A 15,964-nucleotide genomic window follows, 5' to 3' on the forward strand; every position below is an offset into this window, starting at 1 on the left:
AATGGAGCAACGTCTTATTGGGCCATTTTAGAGTCTCAAATAAGATGATAGACCTCAATTTTTTAATGTACGTGAAAAATCAAGAGGTAAAGTACCCTAAATACAAACATTTGCATGTGGAAAAAAAGATAAATGGTCAATAGTTGTCAATTAACGATGATGATGAGTTGTCGAGGGGCAGCATCAATGGTTGTGGAAAAAACTCACCTTCCTGCAATCTCTTGATATGTACTGGTGATTATAAAATCTGCATTGTTCATCGCAATAAGATCTGCAGTAAATTGACTTGAAAAATGGTACTTGTCCTCATATTTTCTCCAATATAAATCAGAATCTGGATACTTTGTTTTCTCCAATGCATGGGCAATATTACACTACAAAAATATACTTTTGAAGAATTAAAACCAGTAGATATGCCCTGTGATTTCCTAAAATAATTTTAGAAGAAAGGTCTTTAATTAAAACAAAAACAGTTTCAAAACATATTCCATTGTTACATATGTTAACATAAGGTATTTTGTAATTAATTATGAGCTTTTCTCCATTAGCCTAAGTTAATCTTTCAGATGATTTTTCATAATACTTTAAAAGTATTAGTCCTTGTATACAATTCATGTCAGCACCTAAGTCTATTAAAGCAATTTCTATCAAAGAAAACTCTTTATTAATTACTAAAGTGATTTTTGTATGTCATTTTTGAAAAATTACTCCGTCAATTAAACTCAAGAAAAATTTTGTCTATTGTTATCATTTTGTTAAACATCTTTTTCTAATGAAGGGGGTCTATCATGGGTTTAGAAAATTCTTTTAAATTTATTATTTCTACAATATTTCGTTCATCTATGTTTATGGAATTATCTTCTTTAATTTCTTGTTTTGCTATTTTTGCTTCTGTCATTAAGTGTTGTAGAGTTACTGGTTTTATGTTTGTTCCATCTTGTTTCATTTTTTGTCTTTTCTTTCTTATCTTTTTCTTTCTTAGCTTTTTCTCCTTTTCCACATTCCGTAACATGGTGTCCACCATATTTCCTACACTTAAGACGGTTTGCAATCTATCAATTCGTTTTGTATTTATTTTTTAGGTGATTAGGTAGATTATCTATCAATTTCATTACTGTGTCTTTTTGTTTCCTTTTTCTTTTATTGACTTTGAGTGGGTTGGTTGATTTTAGTTCTTCCTTTTTTGTTACTTGGTCTATCTCTTTCTGTTTAACGTCAAACATTTCTATCAATTCATTTATTACATCTTTCTCAAACTCTAATTTACTGATTTGTTTAACAATTTTATTATGTCTATCACATTGTTTCTTAGTATGCCCATATTGTTTACATTTACGACAAATAGTATCTCCAGTGTGTTTGTTATTTTTCTCATTATCTGATGACTCAATGGTATTTAAAACTGTTATGTCTCTTTTTCAGTCTATATCTAAAGGTGAATTTAAAATTTCTATCTTTTTAGTTAATTTTGCTAAACTATAATTTTGGGTATATATTATAGATCTTTCAATTGATTTTAGTCTTTCATCAAATTTTTCCTTTAAACTATCATTTTTCTTAGAACTACTATTTGTCCATCCTTTGTTGACTAGTTCTACTAGAGTACTCCTTTGTCTTTCTCTTTTTATATCTCCTTTCTTACGTATAGCTTCTATCTTTACAATGGTATCATTTTGCCTTTCAATTTTCTCTAATATCTCTTTTACTATGCCTTTTCTTGTCATTCCTTTTTCTTTGTCTTCATCAAGTATGTCTAGGTTCTTCTTTTGTATTGTTTCTATAGCACTATGATTCTTTTCGTTGTCTATACGTGTTGTTCTTTCCATTATTAGGCCATGTTTCTTATTATTACTCTTTTGTCTTTTTATGTCATCTTTTTCTTGCATTATTTCTATAGTATTACTTTTTTTTCTCTACTTCTATCATTCCTAACTTCTTTTGCACTGTGTGACTATCTTCTTTACTATCTGTTAGAGTTGTTTTTAGTGTCTTTATGTCATTTCTTTCATCAATTCTCTCTATTAGGCTATCTTTTTTAATATTTTTTTTTTTATATCTGTCATGTTTACAGATATGTCAATACTTACTAAGTTATTCTTTTGTCTATTATGCCAATTATCTATTATGGTTTTGGTCAAATTCCCTCTCTCCCTTTTTTTTTAAAGCTCTGAATTTAAAGCTTTCATTCTTTCTAGTAAGTCCAAAAAGCTATCATTTTTCCTTTCTACTTAGTGTTTGTTATGGATCTTTCCACAGTTTCTAAAGAATTCTAATTTTTATTATTCCCGTCTAACAAACTATTATTGTGTCTATCAGTCTGAAATATAAAGCTTATCTAATTGTACTAAACTCTTTTCTTCTCCTAAAACAATATCCATACTAATTCAGTTTCTCATAAAATTTGGAAGATGTATGCTCCAATAGCTTATCAACTGCTGACTGTTGAGAGTCACTAAATTGCCCATAGCTGGCCCTCACAAATGTCTTCCAAATTTCCAATTCCCAACCTCTTTCTTTCTAAAACTTATGTTTGAAAGTGATTTCCAATATCAAATACGTTTCCCTGGGTTTTATTTATTTATTTATTTTTTTTTTTACACTCCAATTTGGAGAGAGTGAGGCCAGCAAGGAAGCAAACTATGTGAAATGTCATTCTACACAACTAGGCCAACAAAAACAAAAGATTAAACTGAAAACCTACCTGGTGTAATTTCTCAATCATTTTAGAAACATTGTTACAGGGTAAAAGAAGAGAGAGAGAGAGAGAGAGAGAGAGAGAGAGATAAAAAATAAATACAAAACGAATTGATGGAAAACCAAAGTTTGTGCTACACTTACCTCTGCAAAAGTCTCCAAATACGGCCACACATCAAACCTTGAAATCCATTTTCGAAGAATTCCATTCTCAGTCTAAAGGGAACACGCAAAATATGAGTGTGTTCTGTTCCACTGATTCTTTCTAGTCTTTGATTACATGTTGTGCCTTTTGCATCAGGTATTAGTCAGGGCAACCTTAAATGGCATTAATAAAAGTGGAACAAATATACCAAAATGAGACTTAATAGCCATGCTAAATAAATGGAGATAAAGGAGAGCTGAATGTCAATAATGCTTCAAATTACGCAAGTAAATAAGTACACTTACAATGAGAATTTTTGGAATGACATCCAGTCCTTGCTTTTGTATTCTAAGAAGCATCTCATCCTCCAAGGCACACAGTTGATCAAGTATATAAACAATCTGCGCAACATGACAATTTCTCGTTAGTATTAGGATAAAATTATTTGTGCTTGCTAAAAGTAGTGTAGGCCATCAATTTTTTTGTTTATTTATTTATATTTTGCTGAGAAAGGGTCATCATATATACAAGGAAACTCTTTTATGGGCAAGGAGAAGCAACACATTGAGCCATGTAGTATTAAATAGTACAATCAAGTTTGTGCAACCAAAATACCAAATAGAGTAGAAAAATTATCTCCATATTTCAACAAATTGAAAACAACTGTACCTGTCCACCAGTGTCAGGCAAACCTAAAACATTTGCCTGGCCGAAGTAGCCATGAGGAGACACAATGACAACATTGAAAACCATAGGAATCCTCCCAAGAAATGTCTCTAGGGTTGAGGGATCAGGAGCCTGTAGGACTTCCAACAGAAGATGAATTGTCTCTGATACCCTTTGTGCAATGTCACCCCAGCCTCTCTCAAATCCCATTCCTTGTAATCTAAATAGAAAAGTGAAGAGTTTAAAGACAATAGTTTAATGATTTTTTTTCCAAGTGATAAATTCCAAGGCTAGAAAAGCTAAGCTATTTGAAAATAGATACAGTTGCGTACTCAAATTCAAACTCACAATATGGTGTACTTGGTGGCAGCTTAGAAAGATACTCCTCTGCCCTTGCCAAAGCAGCCTGAAGTTTAAAAATGTTCTGAATCCAATCATTTAACATCATAGCCTGCATAGGATAATAGTGAAATTAATATCACATGATTTTAAGGTCTCCCTATGAAATTTATGTAACATCTACAGTTCTAAAATACTTCATATATGGCTTGTAGTCATGCTTATACTAAACCATGAAGTTTAAACAATAAATTTCAACAAAGCTTGAATTTAAGCCAAATAGAAGTAGCCAGCTCCTAAAAGAATATCAACATAATCATACCATGTAAGGGAAAATTCAGCAAAAGAAATTAAATAGTTATCAACTAAAGGCTCATCATGATGACAGCAAGAAAGAATGTTCAGTGAAATCCTTAGCTCAATTAAACTTACATGACCATCATGTTTGTGTGCACGAAGACTAGAGGCTCCAAACTTTCTTTATTACGGAACATACTTGAAGATAGGTGACAGTTGAGGAATTGAACCCCATTCCCAATGGTTGATGATCGAGTTGGTCGAGGGAATGTTGCATTAAATGGCTCAAAATCAAGTTCAAGAACATAGTTGTCATTGCACCTATAGCACAAATTTCATAACCCAATATCTGATTACAATCATTGATAAAGAGAAGTAAAAACTAAAACAGATTCTGTCTCTTTTACCCGATCTAACACTATACTAGATGAGATGACTCAAACACTAGGCACAGGATTATAAAACAAAGCACCCAAGATTTAAATAACAGAGAGATCCCTTGCAAATTAATTAATTAGATCAAATTACATACAATGGCGTGGTAGCATAAACAAATCACCAACTAAACTAAATGCAGCGGAAAATAAATTTGACACGGATGATTTGTTTTCGAATGGGGAAAACCACCGAGGCAAAACCTAACTGGATGAATTTAAGGTTACCACTCCAAAGAATCCACTATTATTAATCACAAGTGGTTACAAGTGATGGAATTTCCTTAAAATTGCTCTCTTGTGTCATCCGTAATGGAATTCCATCACCCAAGATTTAATAACAGAGAGATCCCTTACTGTCCATCCGTAATGGATGACACAAGAGAATCTGTCTCTTTTACCCGATCTAACACTATACCAGATGAGATGACTCAAACACTAGGCACAGGATTATAAAACAAAGCACCCAAGATTTAAATAACAGAGAGATCCCTCACCCAAGATTTAACAGAGTGATGGAATTTCCTTAAAATTGCTCTCTTTGTGATGGAATTTCCATTGCTCTCTTGTGTCATGAGTGCATCTTGTCCTCTAGCCTCCTCCTCCACACGGATGCGTGTGATCAAGGTCTCCAAGGATGTCTCTTTTTGTTTGTGCCGCAAAGTCTTTTGGAACTCCCTCCAAGATTGTGGTAGTTTGTCAATTATGCCAGCTACCACCAAATTGTCTCCAATTTTTATGCCTTCGGATCTCAATTCTGCTACAATCATTTGGAAGTCTTGTGCTTGATCCACCACCGAGTTTCCATCCACCATTTGGTAACGGAAAAATCTACTAGCAGCATACTTCTTTGCACCTGCCTCCTCGGTATCATATTTGCTTTGTAAAGCTTTCCAAATTTTTTTAGCAGACTTGTAAGTTGTATCATAATAATCATAAAAATGATCGGTAAGACAATTCAATAGATAAGAGCGACAATTATATTCATCTTTTGTATACTTATCTATTTTTTCTTGATGGAGAATATATTCTTCGTCACTCATCTCATCGGTAGGAACCTTTGACGGATTCTTCTCAGTGAGGATGTAGGCAACTTTGAGAAGGCTCAAGTAGAAGAGGACCTTTCCTTTCCACCTCTTGAAGTGGGCTCCCTTAAAGCGAAATGGCTTGTTAAGATCTCCAACATGCTCATTTGGTTTCTCTTGTGTAGACTCCATGTGTTTGAATCTCCTTAAAATTGTTGGTGCAAATACAATGATAATGAGTATGAATCAAGTGCATTTAACTCATTTGTTCAGTCTTTGGGAATTATCCATGAAACTACTTCACCATATTCACCTGCTTCTAATGGTGTGGCTGAAAGAAAAAATAGAACTTTAATTGAGTTAACAAATGCCATGTTAATTGAATCTGGTGCACCTTTAAATTTTTGGGGTGAAGCTATTTTAACTGCATGTCATGTTTTAAATAGGATGCCACATAAAAAGTCACACACCACACCTTTTGAGATGTGGAAAGGACATAAGCCAAATTTGGGATATTTGAGAGTATGGGGTTGTCTTGCTTATGTAAGGCTTACTGACCCTAAAATACCTAAATTAGGTATAAGAGCTACTACTTGTGCTTTTATTGGTTATGCATTTAATAGTGCAGCCTATAGATTTTTTGATCTTGAAAACAAAATAATTTTTGAATCCGGTGATGCAATTTTTCATGAAGAAAAATTTCCTTTTAAATTGAAAAATAGTGGGGGTGAAGAAAATATTTTGTCACAACCTAGTTCTTCTACTTCACATTTACAAAATTAAGAAAATTTTGAAATGGAACCTAGAAGGAGTAAAAGAGCTAGAGTTGAAAAGAATTTTGGTCCTGATTATTATGTTTTTAACATTGAGGAAAATCCCCAAAATTTAAAAGAGGCTTTAACATCACCTGATGCTATATTTTGGAAAGAGGCTGTAAATGATGAGATGGAATCTCTAATTTCTAATAAAACTTGGAAATTAGTAGATCTTCCACCGGGTTGTAAGACCATAGGTTGTAAATGGGTCCTTAGAAAAAAGTTGAAACCGGATGGATCAATAGATAAGTTTAAAGCTAGACTTGTTGCAAAAGGCTTTAAACAAAAAGCTGATCTTGATTTCTTTGATACATTTTCTCCGGTAACAAGAATTACATCTATTAGATTGTTAATTGCTATTGCGGCAATTTTTGATTTAAAAATTCATCAAATGGATGTAAAAACTGCTTTTCTAAATGGGGACCTAGAGGAAGAAATTTATATGGATCAACCTGAAGGCTTTGTAGAGCCTGGACAAGAAAGCAAGGTATGTAAGCTAACTAAATCCCTATATGGCTTAAAACAAGCACCTAAGCAGTGGCATGAAAAGTTTGATTCTTGCATGATTGAGAATGGTTATAAATCAAATGAATGTGATAAATGTATTTATTCTAAATCATGGAATAATTTACATGTTATTATTAGCCTCTATGTGGATGATATGTTGATTTTTGGCTCAAATATGCATGTTATAAATGAGACAAAAAATATGCTTAAAAGCCATTTTGATATGAAAGATCTTGGTGAGGCTAATTTTATTTTGGGCATGAAAATTACAAAAACATGTGATGGAATATATCTTGATCAATCACATTATGTTGATAAAATATTGAGAAAATATAATTTTCATGATCACAAAAGTGTAGCTACTCCTTTTGATTCTAATGTTCATTTATTTCCTGTGAATAATGATGGTGAGATTTTTAATCAAAAGGATTATGCTAGCATCATTGGTAGTTTGCGTTATGCTACTGATTGTACTAGACCTGACATTGCATATGCAGTAGGAGTACTAAGCAGATTTACTAGCAAGCCTAGTAAAGATCATTGGCTAGCTATTGAGCGAGTCATGAGATATTTAATTGGTACAAAAAACTATGGCTTGTTTTATAAAAAATACCCTGCTGTGATTGAAGGTTTTAGTGATGCCGATTGGAATACTTTGTCAGGTGATTCTCTCTCTACTACTGGTTATATTTTTACTTTAGGTAGTGGTGCCATTTGTTGGAAATCTAAAAAGCAAACAATAATTGCTAATTCAACAATGGAAGCTGAATTAATAGCATTAGCTTCAGCTAGTGAAGAGACAAATTGGCTTAGAGATTTGTTATATGAAATTCCACTTTGGGAAAAGCCAATTCCACCTATATTAATTCATTGTGATAGTACTGCTGCAATTGGTAGAGTTAAAAACCGTTATTACAATGGTAAATCTAGACCTATAAGAAGGAAGCACAGTACTGTGCGATCTTATTTGAGTAGTGTCATCATAACTGTGGATTATATTAAATCTAATGATAATCTTGCAGATCCATTTACCAAGGCCTTGGCAAAAGATAGAGTCTGGAATACATCGAGGGGGATGGGACTAAAGTCCATAGAATCATGAGCCATGTATGAGGATACCCAACCCAAAGACCAGAGATCCTGAGAATTGGGTTCAATGGGAAAAACGAATCATACGATGGTCGTAAGAAATGCACAATTTTTTTTAATTATTTATTTTGTAAATAATTTTTTAATTGTTCATCCCTATGATGTAAGTGCATTTATCCTGTAATGTGGAGAGGTTGAGTAAAAAACTCTTAATGAAATTTGTAGCTCGTATGAGTGGGGTGTTAGAATTACAGGAGCACCCTTGACAAAATTTCACCTATGTGAGTGTGGGGGTGGGGCCGCTCCCTATGAGATTTGGACTTAATCTCAAATACACTCATGAAACCGAGATCAGCACATGGCCGTAAAGTGCTAGCTATAAAAGCTCATGTCAACACCTGGGTTGTTATGTGTAAGCAATGACGCTTAATTTCTCAAAAGCAGTCCTAGTTCAAGTCGGAGACCACTACGACTCTAGAGTTGAGATCGCTGTTTTACTAAGTGAATGTTCAATGCAGAGCACACCTTCATGATACATAGTGACCCATCTTTGCCTGGTAATCTCTCTTTAACTAAAATTTTAATATTAAAATGAGTGGGGGATTGTTGGAGCATTTTAATATTAAATAATTAAAATGAGTAAATTTTAAAACATAAATGTAAAGATGTGGGAGTGAATGTGGAAGATGAGGAGTTAGTGAAAATGTTTAATCCCACATTGAAAAGGAGAGAGACTATTTTGTTCTTTTTAATTGTGGTGATTAATGGGCTAATATAAATTGTCTCAAATATTGGGCCAGATACGTGCGCAAGGGGGAGGTGAAGGGTGGATGTGTCAAATTTGGAAATGAATCAGCACCTTGGATCCTCCTACTTGACAACCCATTCAGAGTAATTACCATATCTGTTGGTAAGTAAATGGCCCGAATTAGTATTCTATTTTTATTATGGAAAATAATGAGCCATTAACCCACTTAATGGACTATCCGTTTGGGCCTTTTTATTATTCAGAAAACTCCTTATCTCACCATTAATTGTGTAACTCCAGCCCATCAGAATAATATCCAGCAATTAATCTTGTAACATCCACTATATCAGAATAATGGACCTAATTAATCAGATTAATTTGGGTAGTAATTTCATGAGGCCCATTGAGCCTATAAATAGACCCATTCAGACACAATCCATATGACTGTAATATACACATAAAAAAAAAATTGAGAGATTCTTGGCAAGGAAGGGTGTTCTTTCTGGTGGAGCTTTGGGCTTGAACACTTTGTGCAGAGGTTGTTCTAGCCATATGACACTTGTTGGGCTGTTGTATCCTGGGGGAGACAAGTCAAAGACGGTCTGCACCGGTTACAAAGTTTAGCCAACCAAGGGCTTGAATCTCCTTAAAGAGAGCGAGTGCCGCGTCTCAGTCCAAATAGTGTTGTGTAATTTCTCTCTTTAAATTAATAAAAAATTCAGAAGTATTATTCAGTTTCTCTTTGTGTATTTTCATTATCATTGTATTTGCACCAACAGAAAGCAAGAGAGAAAGGGAATAGAAACGAAGAGTGGTGGTGGTATTTATTAGCAGCAGCAAATAGCAAAGTGAGATCGGGAAGGGTGTAGAAGTAAAGCAAAGACAATGGAGCCAAAAGAGAAACGGCCATTGGTGTTGTTGTTGTTGACGTTGCTCTGAGTGTGACGAAGTGTGAAACAAACCGTGATAAATGTGAATCGGCACCTGGCTGCGTTTGAGGATTTGTGGCAGAAGTGGCTGAACAATATTGCTAAGTCTTTGAACGAAGCTGATAGAATCACGCACCAATTAAGAGCGAGAGTAGGGTGACGAGTTTGTGTGTGATTCGCGGTACAGGCGGAGATAACGAGGAGCTAGCAAAAGCAGCTATGCTATAGCATAGGGACCGATTTGCATGCAGAGCTCAGCAGTGGGGTTTTCAAAAGTAACGCATCTATGAATTTATGTTTTTTCTGTTTTCTTTCCAATTTCGGTGCCCCTTTCCGTTTGTCAACTATAATATTTCGATAACGGATTATTTTGACGTACCATTTCAAACAGTTTTGGTTTAATATTATAAATTAAGAAATTTTTTGGTTGAGATAGTCACAATACCCTAACTCGAATCTATTTCCCAAGAGATTTTTAAATACTTTTTTTAAAAATTTTTTAAAATACTAATGGATGTTAGAGATATATTTTATGTAATTGGTTAATCTTTTGACAAAATGCATTTTACTTGTATGTAGTTGTATAGATCTAGGATGAGTTTAAGACTTCAAAAAACATGTTATTCAAGTTAAGTGTTAAAACCATGAAAATCTGACCAAGAAACAAGTGAATAAGAGCTGTTCACTAAAACTCGACAGAAATTTTGACAAAATCCTTTTTATCGAGATTTAACGTTGAAGCTCGACAGAAACTTGACACAAGTTGTTTTTGTCGAGACTTACGAAATCAAATTTTCTAGATCTGATTTTCAGTCCATGTTGAAATATTTGTATAGGATTTCTTTTCTCACAACCCTAAACATATATAAGGCTTATTTTAAAGGCCGTCGCAAAAGAGAGTGCAAGTAGATAGTGCCCTAGTTCATTATTCTCTTTGTAGAAGCTACTGCATCTTTATGTCAAAGATTTTGTGACCAAGGAGTTTCTTGATCTTCATTGTTGATGAATTAATTGAACTTTGTAGCCAACAACTTCTTCAAGTTGTTGGAGCTAGTCACGTACTGGGATCCGTGCATCTTTAGTTAGTCACGTACTGAGATTTGTGCATTGAACAGAAAGATTGCCACTACAATACAAGTCCAATTGGGTATTGGGGTAAGGGTTCAATTGTAGATTGGTATTTCGAGATAGGTCATAGGGTTTGGTAAGATTCTTTATACTTGTAACTACTTGTGATTAATAATAGTGGATTCTTTGGAATGGTAACCTTAAATTCATCCGGTTAGGTTTTGCCTCGATGGTTTTCCCCATTCGTAAACAAATCATTCGTGTCAAATTTATTTTCCGCTGCATTTAGTTTAGTTGGTGATTTGTTTATGCTACCATGCCATTGCATGTAATTTGATCTAATTAATTAATTTGCAAAGGGTAAATTCATTTTAACCCAACAATGGAAAATAAAATTTAGAGAGTGACAATTTGCATGAATGTTTGAGTAGTCTCTTTTTCTTGAAAGATTTGGTTTGGAGCAACTCTGATGTACAACTTCTAAAACATTTGCTTTTGAATTTTTAGATTGTCTAGGATCATTGTTGAGTCCTTATCCTTTGGTGTATTGGACTCCTAAATGTTAGGACATATTTTATGTAATTGGCTAATCCTTTGACAAAATGCACTTTACTTGTAATTAAGTAGATCTAGGATGAGTTTAGTACTTCAAGAAACATGTTGTTCAATCCAAGTATTAAAGTCATGAAGATTAGACCAAGAAACAAGTGAAGAAAAACTGTTTATTAAAACTCGACAGATACCTCAATAGAAACAATATTTATCGAGACTTAATGAAGAAAGCACGATAGAAGCTCAACAAAAGTTCAATATGTCGAGATCTACAAAATCAAAATTTCCAGATCTGATTTTTTGCCCATGCTAAAATATTTGTGTAGAGTTTCTTTTTTCACAACCTTAGATATATATAAGACTTATTTTAAAGGCCGTCACAATGGCTATGCACATAGTGAAAATATGAAAAAGTGACCGAGTACCTTATTCTTTCTATAAGAATTTATTATGTCCTTTGCACCTTAAGGTTTTGTAACCAAATACTTTTTGATCTTCATTGTTGATGAAATGAAGAATTTTGTAGTCAACATCTTCTTCAAGTTGCTGGAGTTAGTCACGTACTAGGATTTGTGTATCATTGGTTAGACATGTATTGAGATTCGTGCAAAAGGGTGACGTTCATATATTGAAAAGTTCAAAGGTTTTGAAGCGGTTGAAGGTTTCTGCTGTAAGTTCATTTACAAGAATTGTAGAGTTTAGGGATAAAGGTTCTGTACTAGATCTGAAACTTCTCTTTATTATAATGGATTGCTTTTTGGGAAGGTTTCCCCTAGGTTTTTTTACTGTGAAACTAGTTTGTTATATTGGTTTTCTTGGATCATCATATCTTGTTTTATTTACTATTTCACTGTGCATGATATTGATATGATAATGATGTGTTTGTTTTAACAAGGTTTATTCATAATAAATCTAATTAACAACTTGAATTTAAAACTTGTTAATTCTATCAACCGGGGTCTAAATTTCCCAACACTAAACATTTTGTGCATGTTTGACTTATAAATTTATTATATTAACTTCTCAAAAAAAAATTATATTAAGAAATATATTCAAAAATAGATTATTTAAGAGTAATATTATATACACAAAAAATTTTGACAACCTTTTTCACACATCTTTAACTGCCAAGCTTTTACCATTTGGACCTACCACTAAAAATGATTTTTTTGACTGCCACTAACAATCAACCATATTTGCATGTGTCGGTTTTTTTTTATCAATGTTTTTTGTTGTTGTTGTTGTTGTTGTTGTGTCTTTAGACATTGTCTTCATTAAATGGAACGAATCTCATTCTACTTTCATACCCATTATTTGATAAATTTGACAAAATTCAACCCGACAAATATTGCATCCATAACATTTTCACAATACTGTTATAACAAATTTTAAGTGGCAAGTTGTTATTGAATTTTATTAGTAAGGGTGTGCGTGGGTCGGATTGGGCAGGTAAATGCCAATATTTTTATCCAATCCGCCACTAGTGGGTTGAGAAAATTCCAATCTGCTGCCAACCCACCAAAGTCTAAATCCGGTCGATTGGTTACAAATTTTGGCGGTTTCAATTAGTATCACAAACTACAATTTGTTATTGAATAATCTCAAAATATAACTAATGCACACAAAAAACTAAAGGTAAATTTCATTGAATAATCTCAATTCCAACACAAACATAGGGTCAATGAAAAAGAGATATATCATCTATAACAAAAGTAAGCTCTGCCTTACAACTTAGGAAATTAAAAAACAGTAGGCTTTTCCTTACAACTTAGGAAATTTAAATCAACAAACTCAAAGTCTTAACATTCCCAAAGTCACATCAAGGATTAAAAGTATTAACATACCAACATAACAAATAAACTTCCAAATGGTATGCATGATCTCAAAAGCCACAATGTAATCAAAATTAAACCCACTGAAAATAAACACAAGTCTAACAAAAGTTCTTCACAAAATAGATCACACCAATCAACTTCAAGCTTGGTACCACTCCAAAAATTAAGTTGAACTCCTCCAAAGCAAGTAGCAACCTAATCAATCATCCACAACATAAGATAAAATGAATGTTATTGTTATTATATTGTTTATGTCATCATTTATAATGTAATAAATCTAATCAAGTTTAAGCAAATGAAGATAGAGAAAGGATGTTATCTGCCTAAGCCAAGTTCCTCAAAAACAACTAAATCAATTCGCCATATCTTTTATATTTAAAGCAACAAATTTTGAAAAAGAAATATTACATATAATAAACATGTTACTGCAATTAATCAAAACTATCTAAATTAAATTATCCATGAACCAACTTCAACATATACTTCAAAAAAAAAATGTTACCTGACTCAATTTTTTCATATTTTTCTATGTCATCCATAACCTCTCGAAGGTTGATTGGAATTGGTGAAGACCGCAACCAATTTTGTCCACAAATAAGAGCCTCCACCATCTTTGGAGTTAGAGAGCTTTGAAACGGATCAAGTACACATCCACCAGTACTAAAAGTTGACTTAGAGGCAACTATAGAGACTGGAACAGCCAAGACATGTCATGTTATTTGAGAGAGAATTTGATATTTGTGGCTATTAAGCTTCCACCATGCCAAAATATCAAATTTAGCATTGCCTAGACCCTCACAATTTTCTGCTAGAAACCTCTCCACTTCAAATTTACTCTCCAAACTTTTTGCCTCATCCAAGTGTTTCTTATATTGAAAGGCTAATGATTTGCTAGCATCTTCCTCCTCATCATCAACATCCATCTCTTCTAAAGTTTGACTTACACTAGGTTTTGCAACATTAGCACTAGTATCCTTTTGAAGATAGTGCTTATATAATTTTGTTAATGTTGACTTTACCATTGCTGTTAGTTATTTTGCCTTAGAATTCTCATAAACTTGTTTAAAGGAAAACATGATATATCTCAATTTATAACGAGGGTCTAGCACAACAACAACATACAACAAAAAATTGATATTTATAATATTGTTCCAATATTTTTCATATTTCTTTCTCATGCTAGCAGCCATATGCTTCAACATATTATCCTCACTTCTACTTAAAGTCAACAATTTAGATTGCACTGATACAAGTTCATGGAAAAATGCATTATATGTGACATATAAAGAGCTTGAAAATTGCAAAGTCACCTTATAGAAAAGTTTAAGAAATTGCACAAAGATTCTAGCCTTTCCCTAATTAAGCACATTATGTAATGTCCCAGTCAGAGACACACGTGCCTCCCACCAACCCCACCCATTCCCACCACACATTTCACACTCACTACAAGAAATATGGGTTTAGGCGATGTTTTTAAACGTCGCTAAAAACCCAAAAAATTTGCTATAGACCCAAATGGTCTATAGCAACATTTTCTTTTGGGATGTTAAAAAACATCGCAATAGAGCAGTCACTATAGGTCTATTGCGACGTTTCGAAAAATGTTGCTATATGTGACTCTTTAGTGGCATTCAAAAACCTTTAGTGACGTTTTAAAAAACGTCACTAAATAATATTACATTTTTGTATATAATGTAAGAAAATACATTTAGCGCCGTTTTTAAAACATTGCAAATAACCACACCAATAGCAACGTTGCAAAAGCATTTTTCCTCTTGCTTTTTTGTGACGTTTTCAAAACGTAGTAAAAATTGCTCATTATTTTTTAAAAAATATTAAAAATGCTATATAACTAACATAAGCTTGTAATAGATCAAATATACCTACCATCAATATTCCACAATATCAGATGCCCAATCTAATACACTAACACATTAACCATAGATTCAATACATGTATCATCTTGAATTAAACAAAACACTTGTCTACCTACAAAAAAAAAAAAAAAAAAAAAAACCCACCTAAACTATGACAATATTAAACAAAGTACAATACTTCCAAAATAAATGTGGTTGTAACAAAACACTTGTCTAAGTATACCAAAAAAAAAACCACCACCCAGACTATGACAATATTATAGACAAAGTACAATAGTTCCCAAATAATTGTGGTTGTTCAAAACAACTATTCAATAGCCCATGGAGTCCTTAAAACACTATATGTACCACTATATGCTAGTTTCTTAATGGGATGAAGCCTGCAATTTATAAGAAGTTGGAAATTGATGATCTAAACCAAAACCACCCTGAATTCAAATTAAGAGTATCTAATAAGTTCATAAAGAAATCATTTTGAGTAACAAAATAATAGTTGTTATACTTAAAAAATTTAAACACCAAATACATTCTTAAAACATAAAATTTACTAACCGGCTAACTTCATTGGAGGCTTGTTGTGACGACCTTACTGAAATGTCACGTATAACTAAACCTCTCATTTTCATTTATACCTTCAAGAACTAAAATAAATAAAGAAGATTTATATCCATTTCTATCAATATCCTCATTCACACAAATGGACTAAGTTTTAAAATTTTACAAATTTAAGTAAAAACCATGGAAGTAGAATTACATATACACTTAAATATAGTGTACAACATATTCAAAACGACTTAGTTTTATAAACATGCAAATAAGATTAAACATAATCTTAAATATACTAAACAAACTATTTCAATTCTATCTATGTCCTCATTCACACAAATGGACTAAGTCTTAAAACTCTACAAACTTAAGTAAAAATCATGAAAGTAGAATTACAC

General features: G+C 32.9%; 1 pseudogene; it reads right to left on the minus strand.

Annotated features, from left to right (window-relative positions):
- Nucleotides 1–203: 203 nt before the first annotated feature.
- On the minus strand, nucleotides 204–14,165 carry LOC142624879 (sucrose synthase 2-like; annotated as a pseudogene).
- Nucleotides 14,166–15,964: the final 1,799 nt, after the last annotated feature.

The sequence above is a fragment of the Castanea sativa genome, chromosome 2 (assembly GCF_040712315.1).
Source record: "Castanea sativa cultivar Marrone di Chiusa Pesio chromosome 2, ASM4071231v1".
Taxonomy (NCBI): Eukaryota; Viridiplantae; Streptophyta; class Magnoliopsida; order Fagales; family Fagaceae; genus Castanea; species Castanea sativa.